Source organism: Panulirus ornatus, chromosome 42 (genome assembly GCF_036320965.1).
Source record: "Panulirus ornatus isolate Po-2019 chromosome 42, ASM3632096v1, whole genome shotgun sequence".
Taxonomy (NCBI): Eukaryota; Metazoa; Arthropoda; class Malacostraca; order Decapoda; family Palinuridae; genus Panulirus; species Panulirus ornatus.
In genome coordinates, this window is record NC_092265.1 from 16,762,398 (window position 1) to 16,774,989 (window position 12,592).

Here is a 12,592-nt window from a genome sequence, read left to right on the forward strand (position 1 = left end):
CTTCTGCTCTCTCAACCACGCTCTTTCTATTTCCACACATCTCTCTTACCCTTACGTTACTCACTCGATCAAACCACCTCACACCACACATTGTCCTCAAACATCTCATTTCCAGCACATCCATCCTCCTGCGCACAACTCTATCCATAGCCCACGCCTCGCAACCATACAACATTGTTGGAACCACTATTCCTTCAAACATACCCATTTTTGCTTTCCGAGATAATGTTCTCGACTTCCACACATTCTTCAAGGCCCCCAGGATTTTCGCCCCCTCCCCCACCCTATGATCCACTTCCGCTTCCATGGTTCCATCCGCTGCCAGATCCACTCCAAGATATCTAAAACACTTCACTTCCTCCAGTTTTTCTCCATTCAAACTCACCTCCCAATTGACTTGACCCTCAACCCTACTGTACCTAATAACCTTGCTCTTATTCACATTTACTCTTAACTTTCTTCTTCCACACACTTTTCCAAACTCAGTCACCAGCTTCTGCAGTTTCTCGCATGAATCAGCCACCAGCACTGTATCATCAGCAAACAACAACTGACTCACTTCCCAAGCTCTCTCATCCCCAACAGACTTCATACTTGCCCCTCTTTCCAAAACTCTTGCATTTACCTCCCTAACAACCCCATCCATAAACAAATTAAACAACCATGGAGACATCACACACCCCTGCCGCAAACCTACATTCACTGAGAACCAATCACTTTCCTCTCTTCCTACACGTACACATGCCTTACATCCTCGATAAAAACTTTTCACTGCTTCTAACAACTTTCCTCCCACACCATATATTCTTAATACCTTCCACAGAGCATCTCTATCAACTCTATCATATGCCTTCTCCAGATCCATAAATGCTACATACAAATCCATTTGCTTTTCTAAGTATTTCTCACATACATTCTTCAAAGCAAACACCTGATCCACACATCCTCTACCACTTCTGAAACCACACTGCTCTTCCCCAATCTGATGCTCTGTACATGCCTTCACCCTCTCAATCAATACCCTCCCATATAATTTACCAGGAATACTCAACAAACTTATACCTCTGTAATTTGAGCACTCACTCTTATCCCCTTTGCCTTTGTACAATGGCACTATGCACGCATTCCGCCAATCCTCAGGCACCTCACCATGAGTCATACATACATTGAATAACCTTACCAACCAGTCAACAATACAATCACCCCCTTTTTTAATAAATTCCACTGCAATACCATCCAAACCTGCTGCCTTGCCGGCTTTCATCTTCCGCAAAGCTTTCACTACTTCTTCTCTGTTTACCAAATCATTTTCCCTAACCCTCTCACTTTGCACACCACCTCGACCAAAACAGTAAAGTCAGGGGTTAGTGAGAGGACAAGAGCAAGGGAAGGAGTAGCAATACTCCTGAAACAGGAGTTGTGGGAGTATGTGATAGAGTGTAAGAAAGTAAATTCTCGATTAATATGGGTAAAACTGAAAGTTGATGGAGAGAGGTGGGTGATTATTGGTGCATATGCACCTGGGCATGAGAAGAAAGATCAAGAGAGGCAAGTGTTTTGGGAGCAGCTGAATGAGTGTGTTAGTGGTTTTGATGCACGAGACCGGGTCATAGTGATGGGTGATTTGAATGCAAAGGTGAGTAATGTGGCAGTTGAGGGAATAATTGGTATACATGGGGTGTTCGGTGTTGCAAATGGAAATGGTGAAGAGCTTGTAGATTTATGTGCTGAAAAAGGACTGATGATTGGGAATACCTGGTTTAAAAAGCGAGATATACATAAGTATACTTATGTAAGTAGGAGAGATGGCCAGAGAGCGTTATTGGATTACGTGTTAATTGACAGGCGTGCGAAAGAGAGACTTTTGGATGTTAATGTGCTGAGGGGTGCAACTGGAGGGATGTCTGATCATTATCTTGTGGAGGCTAAGGTGAAGATTTGTATGGGTTTTCAGAAAAGAAGAGTGAATGTTGGGGTGAAGAGGGTGGTGAGAGTAAGTGAGCTTGAGAAGGAGACCTGTGTGAGGAAGTACCAGGAGAGACTGAGTACAGAATGGAAAAAGGTGAGAACAATGGAAGTAAGGGGAGTGCGGGAGGAATGGGATGTATTTAGGGAATCAGTGATGGATTGCGCAAAAGATGCTTGTGGCATGAGAAGAGTGGGAGGTGGGTTGATTAGAAAGGGTAGTGAGTGGTGGGATGAAGAAGTAAGAGTATTAGTGAAAGAGAAGAGAGAGGCATTTGGACGATTTTTGCAGGGAAAAAATGCAATTGAGTGGGAGATGTATAAAAGAAAGAGACAGGAGGTCAAGAGAAAGGTGCAAGAGGTGAAAAAAAGGGCAAATGAGAGTTGGGGTGAGAGAGTATCATTAAATTTTAGGGAGAATAAAAAGATGTTCTGGAAGGAGGTAAATAAAGTGCGTAAGACAAGGGAGCAAATGGGAACTTCAGTGAAGGGCGCAAATGGGGAGGTGATAACAAGTAGTGGTGATGTGAGAAGGAGATGGAGTGAGTATTTTGAAGGTTTGTTGAATGTGTTTGATGATATATATATATATATATATATATATATATATATATATATATATATATATATATATATATATATATATATATATACATAAGTGCACATATACAGACCAACGTATACATACATATACATACACAGACACATACATTTATACTCATGCATTATTCATATTTATTGCCTTCATCCATTCCCATCGCTACCCCACCACAAAGGATATAGCCCCCCAATTCCCCCACCCCCACACATATATACACAGACACACACACAGCGAGGTAGCGCCAGGTGAAGAAACAAAAGGCCACATTCGCTCACACTTAATCTTTAGCTGTCGTGCAATGCACCAAAACCACAGCTTCCTTTCCACATCCAGGGTTCATAGTGCATTCTATGGTTTACCCCAGACACTTCACATGCCCTGGTTCAGTCCACTGACAGCACGTCGACCCCAGTATACCACATCGTTCCAATTCACTCTATTCCTTGAACGCCTTCACCCTACTGCATGTTCAGGCTCCAGTCACTCAAAATCTTTTTCACCATCCTTCCACCTCCAATTTGGTCTCCCACCTCTCCTTGTTCCCTCCACCTTGACATATATATCCTCTTTGTCAATCTTTCCTCACTCATTCTCTCCATGTGTCCAAACCATTTCAACACACCCTCTTCTGCTTTCTCAACTACACATCTCTCTTACCCTTTCATTACTTACTTAATCAAACCACCTCACACCACATATTGTCCTCAAACACGTCATTTCCAACACATCCACCCTCCTCCGTACAACCCTATCCACAGCCCACGCCTCACAACCATATAACATTGTTGGAACCACTATTCCTTCAAACATACCCATTTTTGCTCTCCAAGATAACATTCTCGCCTTCCACACATTCTTCAATGCTCCCAGAACCTTCACCCCTCCCCCACCCAATGACTCACTTCTGCTTCCATAGTTCCACCTGCTGCTAAGTCCACTCCCAGATTTCTAAAACACTTCACTTCCTCCAGTTTTTCTCCATCAAACTTACCTCCCAATTAACTTCTCCCTCAACCCTTCTGAACCTAATAACCTTGCTCTTATTCACATTTACTCTCAACTTTCTCCTTTCACACACTTTACCAAACTCAATCACCAACCTCTGCAGTCTCTCTCTTGAATCAGCCACCAGCGCTGTATCATCAGTGAACAACAACTGACTCTTTCCAGGCCATCTCATTCACAACAGACTGCATACTTGCCCCTCTCTCCAAAACTGTTGCATTCACCTCCCTAACCACCCCATCCCATCACGCACTCCTGCCGCAAATCGACCATCACTGGGAACCAATCGCTCTCCTCTCTTCCTACTCGCACACATGCCTTACATCTTTGGTAAAACTTTTCACTGCTTCTAGCAACTCCCCTCCCACACCATATACTCTTAAAACCTTCCAAAAAGCATTTCTATCAACCCTATCATATGCTTTTTCCAGATCCATAAATTCTACATACAAATTCATCTTTTTCAAGTATTTCTCACATACATTTTTCAAAGCAAACACCTGATCCACACATCCTCTACCACTTCTGAAACCACACTGCTCTTCCCCAGTCTGATGCTCTGTGCATGCCTTTACCCTCTCAATCAATATCCTTCTATATGATTTCCCAGGAATACTCAACAAACATACGCCTCTGTAATTTGAACACTCACCTTTATCCCCTTTGCCTTTTTACAGTGGCACTATGCATGCATTCCACCAATCCTCAGGCACTTCACCATGATCCATACATATAGTGAATATCCTTACCAACCAATCAACACAGTCATCCCCTTTTTTAATAATTCCACTGCAATACCATCCAAACCCGCTGCCTTGCCGGCTTTCATCTTCTGCAAAGCTTTCACCATTCTCTCTGACCCTCTCACTTCGAACACCACCCCGACCAAAAACCCTATATCTGCCACTCTAACATCAAACATATTCAACAAACCTTCAAAATACTCTCCTCCTCATTTCATCACTACTTGTTATTACCTCCCCTTCATCAATGTTCCCATTTGTTCTCTTGTCTTATGCATATCATTTAACTCCATCCAAAACATCTTTTTATTCTTGCTGAGATTTAATGATACTCTCTCACCCCAAACTCTCATTTGCCCTCTTTTTCACCTCTTGCACCTTTCTCTTGACCTCCTGCCACTTTCTTTTATACATCTCCAAGTCATTTGCACTACTTCCCTGCAAGAATCGTCCAAATGCCTCTCTCTTCTCTTTCACTCACAACCTTACTTCTTCATCCCATCACTCACTACCCTTTCTAATCTGCCCACCTCCCACCTTTCTCATGCTACATGCATCTTTTGCGCAAGCCATCACTTCTTCCCTAAATACATCCCTTTCTTCCCCCACTCCCCGCACATCATTTGCTCTCATCTTTTTCCATTCTACACCCAATCTCTCCTGGTACTTCCTCACGTAAGTCTCCTTTCCAAGCTCACTTACTCTCACCACTCTCTTCTCCCCAACATTCTCTTTTCTTTTCTGGAAACCTCTACCAATCTTCACCTTTGCCTCCACAAGACAGTTATCACACTTCCCTCCAGCAGCCCCTCTCAGCACATTAACATCCACAAGCCTCTTTTTTACACACCTTTCAATTAACATGTAATCCAATAATGCCCTTTGACCATCTGTCCTACTCATATACATATACTTATGTATATCTATCTCTCTTTTTGAACAAGGTATTCCCAATCACCAGGCTTTTTCAGCACACAGATCCACAAGCTCCTCACCATCTCCATTTACAACACTGAACTCCCCATGTACACCAATTATACCCTCAACTGCCGCATTACTCACCTTCACATTCAAATCACCCATCACTGTAACCCAGTCTTGTGCATCAAAGCTGCTAACACACTCACTCAGCTGCTCCCAAAACACTTGCCTCTAATGATCTTACTTTTTTATGACCGGGTGCATAGGCACCAATAATCACCCATCTCTCTAAATCCACTTTCAGTTTTATCCACATCAATCTAGAATTTACTTTCTTACACTCTAGCACATACTCCCACAACTCCTGCTTCAGGATTAGTGCTACTCCTTCCTTTGCCCTTGTCCTTTCACCAACCCCTGACTTTACTCCCAAGACATTCCCAAACCACTCTTCCCCTTTACCCTCGAGCTTCGTTTCACTCAGAGCCAAAACATCCAGGTTCCTTTCATCAAACATACTACTTATCTCTCCCTTTTTCTCATCATGGTTACATCCACACACATTCAAACATCCCAATCTGAGCCTTAGAGGAGGATGAGCACTCCCTGCTTGACTCCTTCTTCTGTTTCCCCTTTTAGAAATTCAAATACAAGGAGGGTGGGGGGCGGCTTCCAGCTCATCACTCCTGCCCCCTTTAGTCGCCTTCTAGGACACGCCGGGAATACATGGGAAGTGTTCTTTCTCCCCTATCCCCAGGGATACTGTTACCATGCAGAAAATTATACCACACTCTTGCACAATTGTTGAAGTCTTTCTCTTTATTGCAACATGTCTCACAATGTCAGGGTAAAGCATCTGAAATAATGTAATGATGTCCCTCATGAAAATAAAAAAGCAATGTTTCCTAAAAAATCTATCTTGCAATTCCTTGTTCTTAGTTGGTAAGGGTGTCCCTGATTCTGACTGCTGTTGCTATTATTTTTGCACATCTCAACATCTCATAACATTTCAGGCCACCCTACTGATTGATGTAATTCTGGTGGATCGGTGTCTGCATTAGTTTTCGATGAACATTGTTTGTTTTCTGGAACTTGTATTTTGCAATTTCTTTCTGAGTGGAATTAGCTGCCTTTGCCTGCCTGCTGTTGTTACTGACTTTACTTATTCCTTATGTTTTAGCCAGTCCTACTGGTGCATGTAATTCTAGTGGATCAGTGTTTGCATTGCTGAGGCACTATGAATTGATGCTTGACTTTTCATTTTTTATATGTTCACCATTCCCACAGTTGCAAGACAGCACCATAAACAGTTGAAGAAATGGCCTCTTTCATTCACATCCTTTCTCTCATGAATAATGCACCAAAACCAGAGTCTTCTATCCACAGCCAGGTCCCACAGACCTTCCCATGGTTTACTCTGACTGCTACATATGTCATGGTTTAGCGCACTGACAGCACATTGCTTTAATTCACTGTCTCTTGTGCATACCTCATACCCTCCTAAATGTTCAACCCTGAACCCTCAAAGCATCTTTCACACTGTCCTTCCATTTCTTTTATGGTTTCCCTCTTTTCCCTGTTCCTTCCACCTCAGACATGATACCTTCTTAGGTACCCTCTCCTCCTCATCCTCTCCATATAGCCAAACCATTTCAGAACATCATCTTCCAGTCTCTCATACATACTCCTCTTACTACCACAACTTTCTTACCCTATCATTTCTTATTCAATCAACCCTCCTTACACCACATATTTTCCTCAAACATTTCATTTCCAACATATCCACCCTCTTCTTTACATTTTTGTTCAAGGCCTATGCCTTGCATCCATACAGATCAGACAAGATTACTATACCATCAAACATACTCATCTTTGCCCTTAAAGACAGAGACCTCTCTTTTGACACATTCCTTAATGCACCCAGGACCTTTGTCCCCTCACCCATCCTATGGCTCATTGCAGCTCCCATGGTTACATTTGTTGCTATATCCATTTCCAGGTATCTAAAACAATCCACTTCTTCAAAGTTTTCTCCAATCAAACACACTCCAAATAACTTATTTCTCTTCACTGCTAAGTCAAATAACCTTGTTTTTATTCACATTCAATCTTAACAACATTTTCCTTTCACACACTCTCCTAAACTCAGAACTAGCTTATGTAGTTTCTCACCTGAGTCATCCACCAGAAATGTCATCAGCAAACAATGACAGACTCATTTAAGGCTCCCCACCCAAGAGACCACACATCTGCTCCTCTCTTCAAGGCCCTTGCATTCTCCCCCCTCACCATCCCATCACTAAATAAATTAAATAGCCAAGGTGACATCACACACCCTTGTCATAGGCCTTTCTTCATCTGGAACCACTCCGCCTATCTTCCTACTTCCACATATGCCTTACACTCGTGAAATATCTTCACTGCTTCTAGTAGCTTTTCTGTCACACCATATATTCACAACACTTTCCAATGATCATCTCTTATCAACCCTGCCTTACACTTTCTGCAGATCCATAAATGGCACGTATAAGTCCTATTCACACCTCTAATCTGATCATTCACAACTGACCCCCCTTACCTTTTACCAATGGCACTATATACAGGCACTATGCCAATCCTCAAGCACCTCACCATGACCCATACACACATAGAAAACCCAAACTACTCAATAAATTTTTTTTATTGGAATCCCATCAACTCCAGTTGCTTTGTTGCACTTCATCTTATGCAAACCATTCACCACCTCTACTTTTTTCATCAAATCACTTTCCATGTCTCTTTCACTTCCCATATCTCCACATTCAAAACATCCCACACCTGCCATCCTATCACAGGATAGATTTAAAAACCTTGCAAAATACTCACTTGATCTCTTCATCATGTCATTTCTGCCTGTAAGAACTTCCCATTCACCCCTTCACCAATGTTCCCACTTGTTCTCTTGTTTTTATCACCCTATCAACCATCGTCCAATACATTTTCTTATTCTTCCTTAAGTTTGCTGATACTCACTCACCCCAACTCCCATTTGCCATCTTTTTCAGCCCTTACCCATTCCTCTTGTACGTCTCCCAGTCACTTGCACTCCTCCCACCCAAGTAATGCCCAAATACTTGTCTCTCTTTCACTAGCAATTTAACTTCATCATTCCACTCACTACCCTTTCTCACCTGTCTACCTTTAACCGTCTGCATGCCACACATTTCCCTCACACATGTAAGCAGTACTACCCATTCTTCATCCATGACTCTAGCTTCATTTACTTTCACCTTTTATCATTCTCCACTCAATCTCTCCTGGAATCTCTTCTGTCAAACCTTTTTTTTTAAGCTGTGTCACCATCCTCTTCCCATCATATTATTTCCTATCTTCTCAAAGTTTCTACAAATGTTCACCCTCATTTACATCAAGTAATAATCAGACATCACACCAGCTGCCCCTCTCAATCCATTCACATCCTTTACATGTCTGTCAGTTAGTGCATAAACCAAGAATCCTCCCTTACTCACCCTTGTAGACATATGTTAGTCCCTCTTTTACACTAGGTATTCCCAATTACCAGTCCTTTTTTCAGCCCACAACCCCACAAACTATTCACATCCTGTAAATGTCTGTCAGATAGTACATAATCCAAGAATCCTCCCTTACTCACGCTTATATACATATGTCTGTCCCTCTTTTTAAACTTTCCTCTTTTTAAGCTAAGTATTCCCAATTACCAGTCCTTTTTCAGCCCACAACCCCACAAGCTATTCACCATTCTTATTCACATCACTGGATACCCAATGCTCCCTAAGTAGACTTTCAACTGCCACATCATCCATTTTGCATTCAAATCATCCAACACTGATTAACACTGCTGGCATACCACTCACCTGTCCCTAAAGCACTTGCCTCTCTTCCCTATTCCTTTATTTTCTAGGTGCAGAAGTACTAACGTCAGTGTAGGGTTCACTTCCTTGCATTCCATAGCTCCTCCTGCAGTAGCATTACTACCCCTTCCTTAGCCCTTGCCTTCCTACTAACCCCTAACTTTATCCCGAAAACATTCCTGAGCTCCCTTTCCTCTTTAGCTTTCTTTTGCTCAGAACTAGAACATTCAGGTTCCCTTCTTCTCATCTTGGTTATATCTACACACATTCAGACACCTAATCCTGAATCTTTCAGGAGGATGAACACCTATGCCCGACTCCTTCTTATGTTCCAACTTTTAGATATCAAGAATAAAAGAGGGGAGGGTTTCCAACATCCCACTCCTGCCCCCTTTAATCGCCTTCTATGACACAAAGAGAATTTGTGGGAAGTATTCTTTTCCCACTATCCCAAGGGACCCCAGTCCCACTCTCTTTAGTTGTCTTCTGTGACATACCTTTTAATGATACTTTTACATTACTTCCTATATTGCTTAAATCCTTTGATTTAAATGTACCCTTCAGCAATAACAATACTATAAAGAATATCTTGACCAGAAACTCACCAGAAAATTCTGCTGGCTGTGTTTCTAGGCAGACTAGTAAGGATCTTAAACAACATAGATATAGTATAAGAACAGGACGAAAATTAAATGCTTTGTTTAATCATGTTAAGAATTATGATCACTGTCCTGACTGGAGTAATGCCAACTCATTTATTAACTCTTAACTCCTTTACCATGAAAAATATCAATGAATTTTCCATTATTTAATACACAAAGATTTGTAACATTAATATTAGTGAAGGTCTATACAAATTAGATAACTTATTGCAGACAACATTCGTAAACAGTTCCCTTTCTTGTCCACATAATCGAATTTTATGACACACGTTGCCAAATTCAAATGCACCAATCCAAAACTAATATCAGATAACACTTATTTACAAATGGCATCCTAGCTACATCACTTCCTTGTATATCAACTGACTGTTCTTTAACTCATTCTTGTATTTCTTCTGATGATGTGAACATTACCCAAAAGTGCATTTGGGAACTTAAGTTTCCTTCCCCTTGGATAAACTGCATATACTAGATCATGCGCACAACTGTGACCTTTTGCAATATATTTCTTTTTTATCATACGTAATTGCTGTCTCCCACATTATCGGGAAGCACAAGGAAACACGAAAGAATGGCCCAACTCACCCACATAACACATGTACATACATAAATGCCCACACACACACATATATACATACCTATACATTTCAATGTATACATACATATACATACACAGACATATACATATATACACATGCATATATTCATACTTGCTGCCTTCATCCATTCCTGTCGCCACCATGCCACACATGAAATGGCACCTCCCTCCCCCCCGCACACGTGCGAGGTAGTGCTAGGAAAAGACAACAAAGGCCACATTCATTCACACTCAGTCCCTAGCTGTCATGTTTAATACAGTGAAACCACAGCTCCCTTTCCACATCCAGGACCCACAAAACTTACCATGGTTTACCCCAACTGCTTCATATGCCCTGGTTCAATCAAATGACAGCACGTCGATCCCAGTATACCACATCATTCCAATTCACTTTATTCCTTGCACACCTTTCACTCTCCTGCATGTTCAGGCCCCGATCGCTCAAAATCTTTTTCACTCCACCCTTCCACCTTCAATTTCGTCTCCCACTTCTCCTTGTTCCCTCCACCTCTGACACATATATCCTCTCTGTCAATCTTTCCTCACTCATTCTCTCCATGTGACCCAACCATTTCAAAACACCCTCTTCTACTCTCTCAACCACACTCTTTTTATTACCACACATCTCTCTTACCCTTCATTACTTACTCGATCAAACCACCTCACACCACATATTGTCCTCAAACATCTCATTTCCAACACGTCCACCCTCCTCCGCACAACTCTATCTATAGCCCATGCCTCACAACCATATAACATTGATGGAACCACTATTCCTTCAAAAATACCCATTTTTGCTTTCCAAGCTAATGATCTCGCCTTCCACACATTTTTCAATGCTCCCAGACCTTTCACCCCCTCCACCACCCTGTGACTCACTTCCACCTCCATGGTTCCAACCGCTGCCAAATCCACTCCCAGATATCTAAAACACTTCACTTCCTCCAGTTTTTCTCCATTTAAACTTTCCTCCCAATTGACTTGTTCCTCAACCCTATCACACCTAATAACCTTGCTCTTATTCACATTTACTCTAAGCTTTCTTCTTTCACACACTTTACCAAACTTAGTCACTAGCTTCTGCAGTTTACTCACCCGAATCAGCCACTAGCGCTGAGTCATCAGCGAACAACAACTGACTCACTTCCCAAGCCCTCTCATCCACAACAGACTGCATACTTGCCCCTCTCTCCAAAACTCTTGCATTCACCTCCCTAACAACCCCATCCATAAACAAATTAAACAACCATGGAGACATCATTCACCCCTGCCGCAACCAACATTCACTGAGAACCAATCACTTTCCTCTCTTCCTCCTCATACACATGCCTGATGTCCTCGATAAAACTTTTCACTGCTTCTAGCAACTTGACTCCCACACCATATATTCTTAGTACCTTCCACAGAGCATCTCTATCAACTCTAACGTATGCCTTCTCCACATCCATAAATGCTACATACAAATCCATTTGTTTTTCTAAATATTTCTCATATACATTCTTCAAAGCAAACACCTGATCCACATATCCTCTACCACTTCTGAAACCACACTGTTCTTCCCCAGTCTGATGCTCTGTACATGCCTTCACCTTCTCAATCAATACCCTCCCATATAATTTCCTGAGAATGCTCAACAAACTTATACCTATGTAATTTGAACACTCAACTTTATCCCCTTTGTACAATGGTACTATGCATGCATTCCGCCAATCCTCAAGTACCTCACCATGAGCCATACATACATTAAAAATCCTTACCAACGTGTCAACAACACAGTCATCCCCCTTTTTTAATAAATTCCACAGCAATACCATCCTAATCCGCTGCCTTCCCAGCTTTCATCCTCCACAAAGCTTTCACTACCTCTTCTCTGTTTACCAAATCATTCTCCCTAACCCTCTCACTTCGCGTACCACCTCGACGAAAACAACCTATATCTGCCACTCTTATCATCTAACACATTCAACAAACCTTCAAAATACTCACTCCATCTCCTTTCTCACATCACCACTACTTGTTATTACCTCCCCATTAGCCTCCTTCACCGATGCTCCCATTTGTTCTCTTATCTAACCCACTTTATTTACCTCCTTCCAAAACATCTTTTTATTCTCCCAAAAATTTAATGATACTCTCTCACCACAGCTCTCATTTGCCCTCTTTTACACCTCTTGCATCTTTCTCTTGACCTCCTGCCTCTTCCTTTTATACATCTCCCAGTCATT